Source organism: Oryctolagus cuniculus, unplaced genomic scaffold (assembly GCF_964237555.1).
Source record: "Oryctolagus cuniculus unplaced genomic scaffold, mOryCun1.1 SCAFFOLD_50, whole genome shotgun sequence".
Classification (NCBI taxonomy): Eukaryota; Metazoa; Chordata; class Mammalia; order Lagomorpha; family Leporidae; genus Oryctolagus; species Oryctolagus cuniculus.
Genome location: NW_027208298.1, coordinates 411,667 through 423,929, shown reverse-complemented (window position 1 = coordinate 423,929; position 12,263 = coordinate 411,667). Strand labels below are relative to the sequence as shown.

General features: G+C 40.3%; 1 pseudogene; it reads right to left on the bottom strand.

Moving 5' to 3' along the window:
* LOC100355683 (vomeronasal type-2 receptor 116-like) overlaps nucleotides 1–12,263 on the bottom strand; it is a 36,551-nt pseudogene that overhangs the window by 14,803 nt on the left and 9,485 nt on the right.

The following is a 12,263-nucleotide window of genomic DNA, read 5'->3' as shown; positions in this document are numbered from 1 at the left end:
GATGCCTCCGGCTTTGTTTTTTTTTGTACAAGATTGCTTTAGCTCTTCGAGGTCTCTTGTGCCTACATATAAATTTCAGCACCATTTTTTCCAGATCTGAGAAGAAGGTCTTTGGTACTTTGATTGGTATTGCATTGAATTTATAAATTGCTTTTGGGAGAATGGACATTTTGATGATATTGATTCTTCCAATCCATGAGCATGGAAGATTTTTCCATTTCTTGGTATCCTCTTCTATTTCTTTCTTTAAGGTTTTGTAATTTTCATCGTAGAGATCTTTAACGTCCTTGGTTAAGCTTATTCCAAGGTATTTGATTGTTTTTGTAGCTATTGTGAATGGGAATTATCTTAGAAGTTCTTCCTCAGCCATGGCATTGTCTGTGTATACAAAGGCTGTTGATTTTTGTGCATTGATTTTATACCCTGCTACTTTGCCAAACTCTTCTATGAGTTCCAATAGTCTCTTAGTAGAGTTCTTTGGGTCCCCTAAATACAGAATCATGTCATCTGCAAAGAGGGATAGTTTGACTTCTTCCTTCCCAATTTGTATCCCTTTAATTTCTTTTTCTTGCCTAATAGCTCTGGCTAGAACCTCCAGAACTATATTGAATAGCAGTGGTGAGAGTGGGCATCCCTGTCTGGTACCAGATCTCAGTGGAATGCTTCCAACTTTTCACCATTCAATAGGATGTTGGCTGTGGGTTTTTCACAGATTGCTTTGATTGTATTGAGGAATGTTCCTTCTATATCTAATTTGCTTAGAGTTTTCATCATGAACGGGTGTTGTATTTTATGAAATGCTTTCTCGGCATCTACTGAGATAATCATATGGTTTTTCATATTCTGCAGTCTGTTAATGTGGTGTATCACATTGATTGTCTTACACACATTAAACCATCCCTGCATACCAGGGATAAATCCCACTTGGTCTGGGTGAAATAAGCCAATCCCAAAGGGACAAATACCACTTGTTCTCCTTGATAGGTGACAACTAACTGAGCACCAAAAAGGAAACCTGTGAAAGTGAAATGAACACTATGAGAAATGGTGACTTGATCAGTCCTCACCCTGACTGTTGATGAGCAGCTTAATATGTTATCCCTCTTAGTATTTTTTTTGTTTGTTCTACTTAATATTTTTGGTTGAATACTGTAATCAATACACAATTATTCTTAAGTGCTGAAACTTAACTGAAAAGTGATCGCTGTTAAATATAAGAGTGGGAATGAGAGAGGGAAGAGATGTGCAATTTGGGACATGCTCAAGCTGACTTACCTCAAACGGTAGAGTTGTAAACATACCAGGGGATTCGAATTCAATCCCATCGAGGTGGCATGCACATATGCCATCTCACTAGTCCCAGTGATGAATTTCTGTTCACAATTGATCATAATGATAGGACTAAGAACCAAAGGGATCACATAAACAAGAATAGTGTCTGCAAATACTAGCTGATAGAATAAAAAAGGGAGAGAATGATCCAACATGGGAAGTGAGATACACAGCAGACCCATAGAATGGCAGATGTCCTAAACAGCACTCTGGCCTCAGAATCAGCCCTTAAGGCATGTGATCCAGCTGAAAAGCCCATGAGAGTATTTCAGACATGGAAAGCCAAGACACTCTGCGGGGGGGAACCTAAATGAAAGATCTCCATGAATGAGATCCCAGTGGAAAGAATGGGTCATCAAAGAAGGAGGTACCTTTCTTTGAAGGGAGGAGAGAACTTCCACTTTGACCATGGCCTTGTCCAAATATGATCAGAGTCAGTGAATTCAGAGGGCTTCCATAGCCTTGGCAGCTCATGACAAGAGCCTAGGGTGATTACTGATGCCATAAACAAGAGTGTCAATTTGTTAAGTCAACAACAGGAGTCACTGTGCACTTACTCCTCATGTAGGATCTTTGTCCTTAGTGTGCTGTACATTGAGATTTAATGCTATAACTAGTACTCAAACAGTATTTTTCACTTTATGTTTCTGTGTGGGAGCAAACTGTTGAAATCTTTACTTAATGTATGCTAAACTGATCTTCTGTATATTAAGAGAATCAAAAATGAATCTTGATGTGAATGAAAGGGGAGAGGGAGTGGGAAAGGGGAGGGTTGCGGGTGGGAGGGACGTTATGGGGGGGAAGCCATTGTAATCCATCAGCTGTACTTTGGAAATTTATATTTATTAAATAAAAGTTAAAAAAATAAAAAATTAGAAAGTAAAAAAAAGAGATTAGGAGAATGAAAATGAAATAAAGAACTTCAGAATTGAAAAGAAAAAAGGTAGATGTCCATGTTAGCAGTTGTCATGAGAAAAAAAAAAAAAAAAACTACTCCACCAAATCTATTAGAATTGATAAACCAATTCAGCACATTCACAAGGCACAAAATCAACAAACAAAAACCAACATTTCAATATACCAATAATTATCTCATTAAATGGAAATCGAGAAATAAATCTCTTCTGTGTATAAAGTTAATTGAAAATGGATCTTAGTGCAGAATGTAACTGGGAATGGGGAAGTGAAGAGGAGGAGGGGTGTGCGTATGGGTTGGAGGGCGTGTATATTGGGCAGAATCACTACATTCCTAAAGTTGAAATTTATAAAATGCATAAAGTTTGTAATCCATAAATAAAAAGTTTCTTTGAAAAAAATATTTCAACCGTTAGATAACAACTTAGGAAAACATTTACCAGAAGGTCTAATGCCTTCTATAAATTCTAAGAATACATGTGACAACTAACAGAGCACCAAAAAGGAAACCTGTGAAAGTGAAATGAATACTATGAGAAACGGTGACTTGATCAGTCCTCACCCTGACTGTTGATGAGCAACTTGATATGTTATCCCTCTTAGTATTTTTTTTGTTTGTTCTACTTAATACTTTTGGTTGAATACTGTAATCAATACACAATTATTCTTAAGTGCTGAAACTTAACTGAAAAGTGATCACTGTTAAATGTAAGAGTGGGAATAAGAGAGGGAAGAGATGTGCAATTCGGGACATGCTCAAGCTGACTTACCACAAACGGTAGAGTTACAAACATACCAGGGGATTCGAATTCAATCCCATCGAGGTGGCATGTACATATGTCATCTCACTAGTCCCAGTGATCAATTTCTGTTCACAGTTGACCATAATGATAGGACTAAGAACCAAAGGGATCATATAAACAAGAATAGTGTCTGCAAATACTAGCTGATAGAATAAAAAAGGGAGAGAACGATCCAACATGGGAAGTGAGATACTCAGCAGACCCATAGAATGGCAGATGTCCTAAACAGCACTCTGGCCTCAGAATCAGCCCTTAAAGCATGCAGATCTGGCTGAAAAGCCCATGAGAGTATTTTAGGCATGGAAAGCCAAGACACTCTGGCAGAAAAAAAAAAAAAAAAAAAAAAAAAAAAAAAAAAAAAAAAAAAAAAAAAAAACCTAAATGAAAGATCTCCGCAAGTGAGATCCCAGTGGAAAGAATGGGTCATCAAAGAAGGAGGTACCTTTCTCTGAAGGGAGAAGAGAACTTCCACTTTGACCATGGCCTTGTCTAAATATGATCAGTCAGTGAAATCAGGGGGCTTCCATATCCTTGGCAGCTCATGACAAGAGCCTAGGGTGATTACTGATGCCATAAACAAGAGTGTCAATTTGTGGCCGGCACCGCGGCTCACTAGGCTAATCCTCCACCTTGCGGTGCCAGCACACCGGGTTCTAGTCCTGGTCGGGGCATCAGATTCTGTCCCAGTTGCCCCTCTTCCAGGCCAGCTCTCTGCTGTGGCCCGGGAGTGCAGTGGAGGATGGCCCAGGTGCTTGGGCCCTGCACCCCATGGGAGACCAGGAAAAGCACCTGGCTCCTGGCTCCTGCCATCGGATCAGAGCAGTGCGCCGGCCGCAGCGCGCCGGCCGCGGCGGCCATTGGAGGGTGAACCAACGGCAAAAGGAAGACCTTTATCTCTCTCTCTCTCACTGTCCGCTTTGCCTGTCAAAAAAAAAGTGTCAATTTGTTAAGTCAACAACAGGAGTCACTGTGCACTTACTCCTCATGTAGGATCTTTGTCCTTAGTGTGCTGTACATTGAGATTTAATGCTATAACTAGTACTCAAACAGTACTTTTCACTTTATGTTTCTGTGTGGGAGCAAACTGTTGAAATCTTTACTTAATGTATGCTAAACTGATCTTCTGTGTATAAAGAGAATCGAAAATGAATCTTGATGTGAATGAAAGGGGAGAGGGAGTGGGAAAGGGGAGGGTTGCGGGTGGGAGGGACGGTATAGGGGGAAGCCATTGTAATCCATCAGCTGTACTTTGGAAATTTATATTCATTAAATAAAAGTTAAAAAAACAGGAAAAAATAAATAAAATAATGGTTTTCACTTAGGAGAAAAAAAAAAAAAACACTTCTTGGGATTCCTGCAACCCATAGTAGAGTGCCAGTGTTTGAGCTATGGTCTGCTTCTGATTCCAGCTACCTGCTGATGCACACGCTGGGACACAGCAGTAACAGCTCAAATACTTGGGTCTCTGCCATCCTGGATTGACTTCTGAACTTCTTCTGTGGCCTGGCCCAGCCCGGCTATTGCTGGCATTTGAGAAGCAAACCAGTAGATGGAAGATATCACTTTCTCTCCTTTCTCTGTTTCTCTGCCTTTCAAAGAAAATGGAAATAGAAGTTCTTCCTCAGCCATGGCATTGTCTGTGTATACAAAGGCTGTTGATTTTTGTGCATTGATTTTATACCCTGCTACTTTGCCAAACTCTTCTATGAGTTCCAATAGTCTCTTAGTAGAATTCTTTGGGTCCCCTAAATACAGAATCATGTCATCTGCAAAGAGGGATAGTTTGAGTTCTTCCTTCCCAATTTGTATCCCTTTAATTTCTTTTTCTTGCCTAATAGCTCTGGCTAGAACCTCCAGAACTATATTGAATAGCAGTGGTGAGAGTGGGCATCCCTGTCTGGTTCCAGATCTCAGTGGAAATGCTTCCAACTTTTCACCATTCAATAGGATGTTGGCTGTGGTTTTTTCATAGATTGCTTTGATTGTATTGAGGAATGTTCCTTCCAAACCCAGTTTGCTTAGAGTTTTCATCATGAACAGGTGTTGTATTTTATCAAATGCTTTCTCGGCATCTATTGAGATAATCATATGGTTTTTCTTCTGCAGTCTGTTAATGTGGTGTATCACATTGATTGTCTTGCGCACATTAAACCATCCCTGCATACCAGGGATAAATCCCACTTGGTCTGGGTGGATGATCTTTCTGATGTGTTGTTGCATTCTATTGGCGAGAATTTTATTGAGGGTTTTTGCATCTATGTTCATCAGGGATATTGGTCTGTAATTCTCTTTCAGTGCTGCATCTTTCTCTGGCTTAGGAATTAAGGTGATGCTGGCTTCATAGAAAGAATTTGGGAGGACTCCCTCTTCTTCGATTGTTCTGAATAGTTTGAGAAGAATTGGAGTTAGTTCTTCTTTAAACGTCTGGTAGAATTCAGCAGTGAATCCATCTGGTCCTGGGCTTTTCTTTGTTGGGAGGGCCTTTATTACTGTTTCAATTTCTGTCTCAGTTATGGGTCTGTTTAGGTTTTCGATGTCTTCCTGGTTCAATTTAGGCAGGTTGCATGTGTCCAGGAATCTCTCCATTTCTGATAGGTTTCCCTGTTTGCTGGCATACAAGTCCTTGTAGTAATTTCTGATGATTCTTTTTATTTCTGTGGTGTCTGTTGTTACATTTCCTTTTTCATCTCTGATTTTATTGATTTGGGTCTTACTGCTAACGCTAACTGATGGAGTAAATAAAGGGGAGAGTGATCCAACATGGGAAGTGAGATACTCAGCAGACTCATAGAATGGCAGACGTCCTAAATAGCACTCTGGCCTCAGAATCAGCCCTAAAGGCATTCGGAGCTGGCTGAAAAGCTCATGAGAGTATTTCAGGCATGGAAAGCCAAGACACTCTGGCAAAAGATCTCTGCGAGTGAGATCCCAGTGGAAAGAACAGGTCATCAAAGAAGGAGGTACCTTTCTCTTAAGGGAGGAGAGAACCTCCACTTTGACTATGACCTTGTCTAAACAAGATAAGAGTCGGAGAACTCAGAGGGCTTCCATAGCCTTGGAAACTCATGACTGGAGCATAGGGAGATTACTGATGCCATAGACAGGAGTGTCAATTTGTAAAGTCAACAACAGGAGTCACTGTGCACTTACTCCTCATGTAGGATCTCTATCCTTAATGTGCTGTACATTGAGATTTAATGCTATAATGAGTACTCAAACAATATATTTCACTTTGTGTTTCTATGGGGGTGCAAACTGTTGAAATCCTTACTTAATGCATACTAAACTGATCCTCTGTTAAAAAAAAAAAAAAAAAAAAGAAAAGAAATTATCAATTCCCAACTTGACTCTCACTGGGATTAAACATGACAATAGGTCTGATCTGATTTCATCATCATTTAAAAAAAATCATCTATTATTTTTCACTTTATGTTTCTGTGTGGGAGCAAACTGTTGAAATCCATACTTAATGTATACTAAGCTGATCTTCTGTATATTAAGATAATCGAAAATGAATCTTGATGTGAATGGAAGGGGAGAGGGAGTGGGAAAGGGGAGGGTTGTGGGTGGGAGGGGCGGTATGGGGGGGAAGCCATTGTAATCCATAAGTCGTACTTTGGAAAATTATATGCATTAAACAAAAGTTTAAAAAAAAGAAAATGGAAATAAATAAAAATAATAAATAATAATTTTAAAAAGAAAGAAATCGTATTCACAGTAGCTTCAAAAATTAAATATTTAGGAATAAATTAACCTGAAAAGATAAAGTTATCTAGAATGCAAATAATAGTGAAATTTATTAAACATTTATGAGAGGCATCATTACAGACACACAAAAAAAACGGAAGGATGTCTCTTGTTCATGGATTAGAACAATTAGCTGTGTTAAAATGCTATCTAAAGATTCATTGCAATCCCCATTAAAATTCTAGTGACTGAAAAAAGTAAAAGAGGAACAAGAAAGAAAGGAAGAAAAAAAAGAAACAACGAGAAAAAATTCTAGTGACATGATTTATAGATTTAGAAAAACAGGGGCTGGCACTGAGGCGCTGGCATCCCACATGGGCGCCAGTTCTAGTCCTGAATGCTTCTCTCCCAATCCAGCTCTCTGTTGTGGTCTAAGAAAGCAGTGCAAGATGGCCCAGGTCCTTGGGCTCCTGCACCCACGTGGGAGACCTGGAGGAAGCTCCTGGCTCCTGGCTTTGGATCGGCACAGCTCCTGCGATTGCGGCCATCTGAGGAGTGATCCATCGGATGGAAGACCTCTCTCTCTCTCTCTCTCTCTGCCTCTCCTTTTTCTGTATAACTCTGACTTTCAAATAAAGGAAAAAAAAGAAAATAAAAACAGTCTTAAAGTTCATATGAAAGCACAAAAGACTGAGAATAGAACAGGAATTTTAAGAAGAAAAACTCAAATTGGAGGCATTACTATCTCTTAAAGGAATTATTTTCTTCTGATTCCACTTACAAATCTTGATGCAATCATTTCACATAATAACGAATGCAATATAATATAGTGTCAGTTTATGACATATACATGTTTTAGAATATTCATTTGGTGCAACTAAAGTGAATAACAGTGCATGTTTATCAAACATTTTAGAAACAAAGGACAACTTTTAAGAACCAATGATAAAGTAAGATTGAATCTGGAAACTAATTTCTGCAGGCAAAAGAATATTTATGGTTGCTCCACTTGGGAATTTTTTTCTGATTGTTTAAATTATAGAAAATGCCAATGGTACAAATAATACCCAGAACATTGAGGAACAAATAATACTCCTTGCCTGCTATGAGCCAACAGAAAGATCTTCATTTCAAAAGCAGACTTAGATATTAAGATATTATGATGATAACAGTATACTATGCACTGCTATAAGCTCTTCCATGGATAAAATGTGAAAATAATATGCAGCCAAAACCCAGTCAAAAAGATCACAAAGACATGAATCAGTTTACAGAAAATGTCCAGAATAGACAGCTCCACAGAGACCAAGGATGGATTAGTGTTATCCAGTGCAGGAGGGAAGGTCAGAGGGATGGGGATGCACTGAAAACAGGTATTTAGATTTTGAAGGGGAGATGAACGTCTCCTAGTTAACAAGCAAGTATTTGGCAATAAGCACTGAGAGTTTTATGAAACGGCATACCTCGTGTCCTATTAATTAGCCCAATTATCTGAGTAAGAAAAAATATGCAAGCTTTATTAACTAAAAATGATCATTATATATTACTCAAAATCACACACAATTAATGATTTCCTAAATATGCACATTGAGTAAACAGGTGTGCATTATTAACATAAAATAAAACTTGGTTGGCATGGAAACAGTAACACTATCCATCAGTTATAGGGAAATACATTCATGATATATGGAAGCGTAATTGAGGAGAAACTGAGTCTGTCTGCCTATAACAGGGCTTACCTTGGTTGAGGCCTAGAACATTCTAGGACACAACAAGCACATGATGGTTGGCACTCTTCAGCACACAGGGAGTGTGGCCAGACATGTTTTGGGCTGGAGGACATAAGGCAGAGTACAGAGTTTGGCCTCTAAACTTGTGGCATAAACAGAACTCTCCTCTGGGAATCATGAACAAGGCAGGTCCTCACTTTCCCTACACAGAGCCCCACCACTGGCAGAATGCAAACAGAAATCAGCTGCCACCTAAGCAGAGAATCCACAAGCATGAAACATTTTCCATCACATGTGCCATTACACATTGGGACTAGCAATGAAGAAAATACAAAGAGGTAAGGAAACTCAAAGTGAAACACTGAAAAAGAATGGAAGTATTTAACAGTACACATTAGAAGTAATTACAAGGTGTGATTCTGACCCAAAGATCAGCACCCCCACTTTCTCACTAGCACAACACTACCTGCGGAGGTAGTAGGTGCTATACACGAGAAAGAACTGACAAGGACAGACTCACATCATTTAAACAAATTGCACACTGCAAAACTCTCCTATCACATGAGCATGTGGATCTCTGGGGCAATTGAGAAGCAAACTCCTCTGCTGGCACCAACAAGGTGTGTAGACACAGGCCTTTTACTAAACCCCTCCTTAAGCACCAATGCAGTGACTGAGTTACCAGACACACCACTAATGCAAAGCTCAGAATTATCACAGTTTCTGCATTGTTTCTGGAGAAGAAAATGTCAGATTTTGAGAAAAAGCCATTAACTATGTATGGGAAATTATTTCCCTTGCTTCTGATGTTCAGGATCAGGGTTCAAATGCCTCCAGTGTAGTAGGATTTAATTATTGATCTGTGAGGGTACCGGGTCTGCCTCATGGCTTCAAGTCACAAGCAAAATGAGTATTGCCCTTGTCGGCAGTGGCTACCTAGACTAAGGCCCTCCCAACATTGACCTCAGGACATAGTCTTAGGACTCCTGTGTGCTTCCTTCACAGGTGCTAGCAATAGGGGACCTGAGGTCCCAACCATCTCACTGACTCCAAGAACAGAACCCCAGGGCTTAATTACAGAGACCTGGCCAATGGAGTAGGCACAAAAATTGTGATGCCTCTCCTATGTCTCTGAAGGAGTCAGAAAGCAAATGGAAATGAAAGGTAGTGAAATGTTAAAGAAAGGAGAGGACCTTAGCGTTCATGGAACTGTGTTTCTGCCATTCTTAGAAGAATTATCAGAACTCGCAAGAGGTGTTGAACACACGCAGACATGAGCATGTACTCAAATGCAGGCATAACAACACTTAACAGCTAGAGAATATCTAAAATATAGTGGATAAGATTGAAATTGACATTTTGAAATTTGATGGCTATTTACAGCCCTTGGATTACTGTTGAGGAACAGTGTTTTTTCCCTCATCTTATTTGCTTACTGTAGGGTTAATCTTATAAGGGAAAAGTAAATTGAAAATAGATTTGTAAAATTAGGAGTAGGAATAGGAAAGGAAGAAGGGTGAGGGCAGAGGAGGGAGGGAAGGATTATTATTCCTGATTCTGTATATATGAAAGCAATGAAATATGTGTACCTCAAATAAAACTTGAAAAACACATATGCACACACCTTGAACTTACCAAGATGCCACCATGTTATACTCAGGCTTGAGTAAAAAGGATAATTGGACCATCTCTCTTTCTGGGCCCATGTAGTACAGGGGAAAAAACACTCCCAGCACTAGGTCTCCATCTCTGAAGACACTTGGCTTCAGATACTCATGGCAGTTCTCAACAATTCTGTCCTGTGAATTAGATAAATCCTGCAGGAGTAGGTAGAGAAAAATCAGAGGCAATGACATGTTACTGTCTCCCCAAACTATAGTGAGAGCCTTAAGTCTCAACTGAGAGGAGGAGACACAGAGCTGGATCAGGTCTGAGGGCTCATCAATCAGCAGTGACAGTGGAGCTCTGTGTAGAGCACAGCTGACTCCAGGTATTGACGTGTGCCCTCTGCCTGTAGGAACCTGTGTGCCAGTCTGGTGAGCTAGACCAGAGCACAGCTAAAAGCAGAATGCAGAGTTCAAAACAAGACACAGTGCTGAGACCTGGCTCTGAGTGTCCTGTGATCAGAGCTGCTCTGGGTTCCCTGTATTTTCAATGCTTCCCATTTGTCTCATCAAGAAACTCAGGGGATCCACCTGTCTGAGGCTCTGCACCTGTTGTCCTGCATTATGGGGGAAAACCCTTTGGAAAAACATGTTTTGCACTTGTCTACCTCCTTTGCCTTTAGGGTTGCATCATAGTCCAACAAGGCTTTGGCAATCATAGCATCTTGGTACAAAGCTCTGTTAAATAGTATGCACAGTGGCCAAGGGTTTTGTGAATAGACATCTTTGAGGAATTCAGCAGGGTTAGAAAAAGTTGGTTTTGGAATAAACAAAACACCCAGCTGCATCTTCCCACATGATGCTGTAGACATTAGGTGAAGGGCTGACATCAGTCACAGATGACTTCTGACACCACAGGAATGCTCATCATTATCGTGCCTAATGTCACTCCCAGGGCCACGGTATTCTGCTGCCAAAAAAATGGGCTTCCTTATTAATAAGTGAATAAGCCTGGCACTGCAGCTCACTAAGCTAATCCTCCGCCTTGCAGCGCTGGCACACAGAGTTCTAGTCCTGGTCAGGACGCTGGATTCTGTCCCAGTTGCCCCTCTTCCAGGCCAGCTCTCTGCTGTGGCCACGGAGTGCAGTGGAGGATGGCCCAAGTGCTTGGGCCCTGCACCCCATGGGAGACCAGGAGAAGTACCTGGCTCCTGCCATCAGATCAGCGTGGTGCACCGACCGCAACGCGCCAGCCGCAGTGGCCATTGGAGAGTGAACCAACGGCAAAAGGAAGACCTTTCTCTGTCTCTCTCTCACTGTCCACTCTGCCTGTCAAAAATAAATAAATAAATAAATAAAATTAAAAAATTAATAAGTTAATAAACCACATTCTAGAGAGAGGAAGTACTCCGTCCTCCACACCTACTCTTCCCCCACAGCTGAGCTCCCCATCCATCATCCTGATGCCCTCCACATAGAGAATGCTTGAATCACCAAGGAGGAGCAGCATCAGTGATTTCAATATGACAACTGAAAGAAACTGTGTTGGTTCTCAATCACTTATTTTCTGTTGTCATATCTATTTTCTCCCACTTTTCAGAGACAATAGAATGTCCTTCATGTGTATTTTCATTTTGAAATTCATAACTTTAAATTATGTAGATGTATATCTACCAGAGAATGATTTGATACCTGTACACAATGTTGAGTGGTATAATACAACTGTTTTGTGTTTCAGCTTTACTTCATTGCCTTATTTTTTCTTGTGTTGACCACACTTAAAAGTCTACTATGTCAACACTTTCTGAAGTATACAACATGTTGTTCACTGAGTTATCTCATGATTTGTGACAGTTCAATTGTACTCCTTGGTCTTGCCTAATTTTGACTGCTGTGATTAACATGTTCTGAGTTTCCCACTTCCTAGTGTTTTAATCACAAAGCTCTATTTATTTTTTTCAAAAAATATTTATTTATATTAAAGTCAGAGTTACACAGAGAGAGAAAGAAAGGCAGACAGAGAGAGAGGTCTTCCATCAGCTGGTTCACTCCCAATATGTCCCCAATGGTTAGAGCTGTTCCGATCAGAAGCCAGGAGCCAGAAGCCAGGAGATTCTTCCGGATCTCCATGTGGGTGCAGGGGCCCAAGGACTTGGGACATCTTCTACTGCTTTCTCAGGCCATAGCAGAGA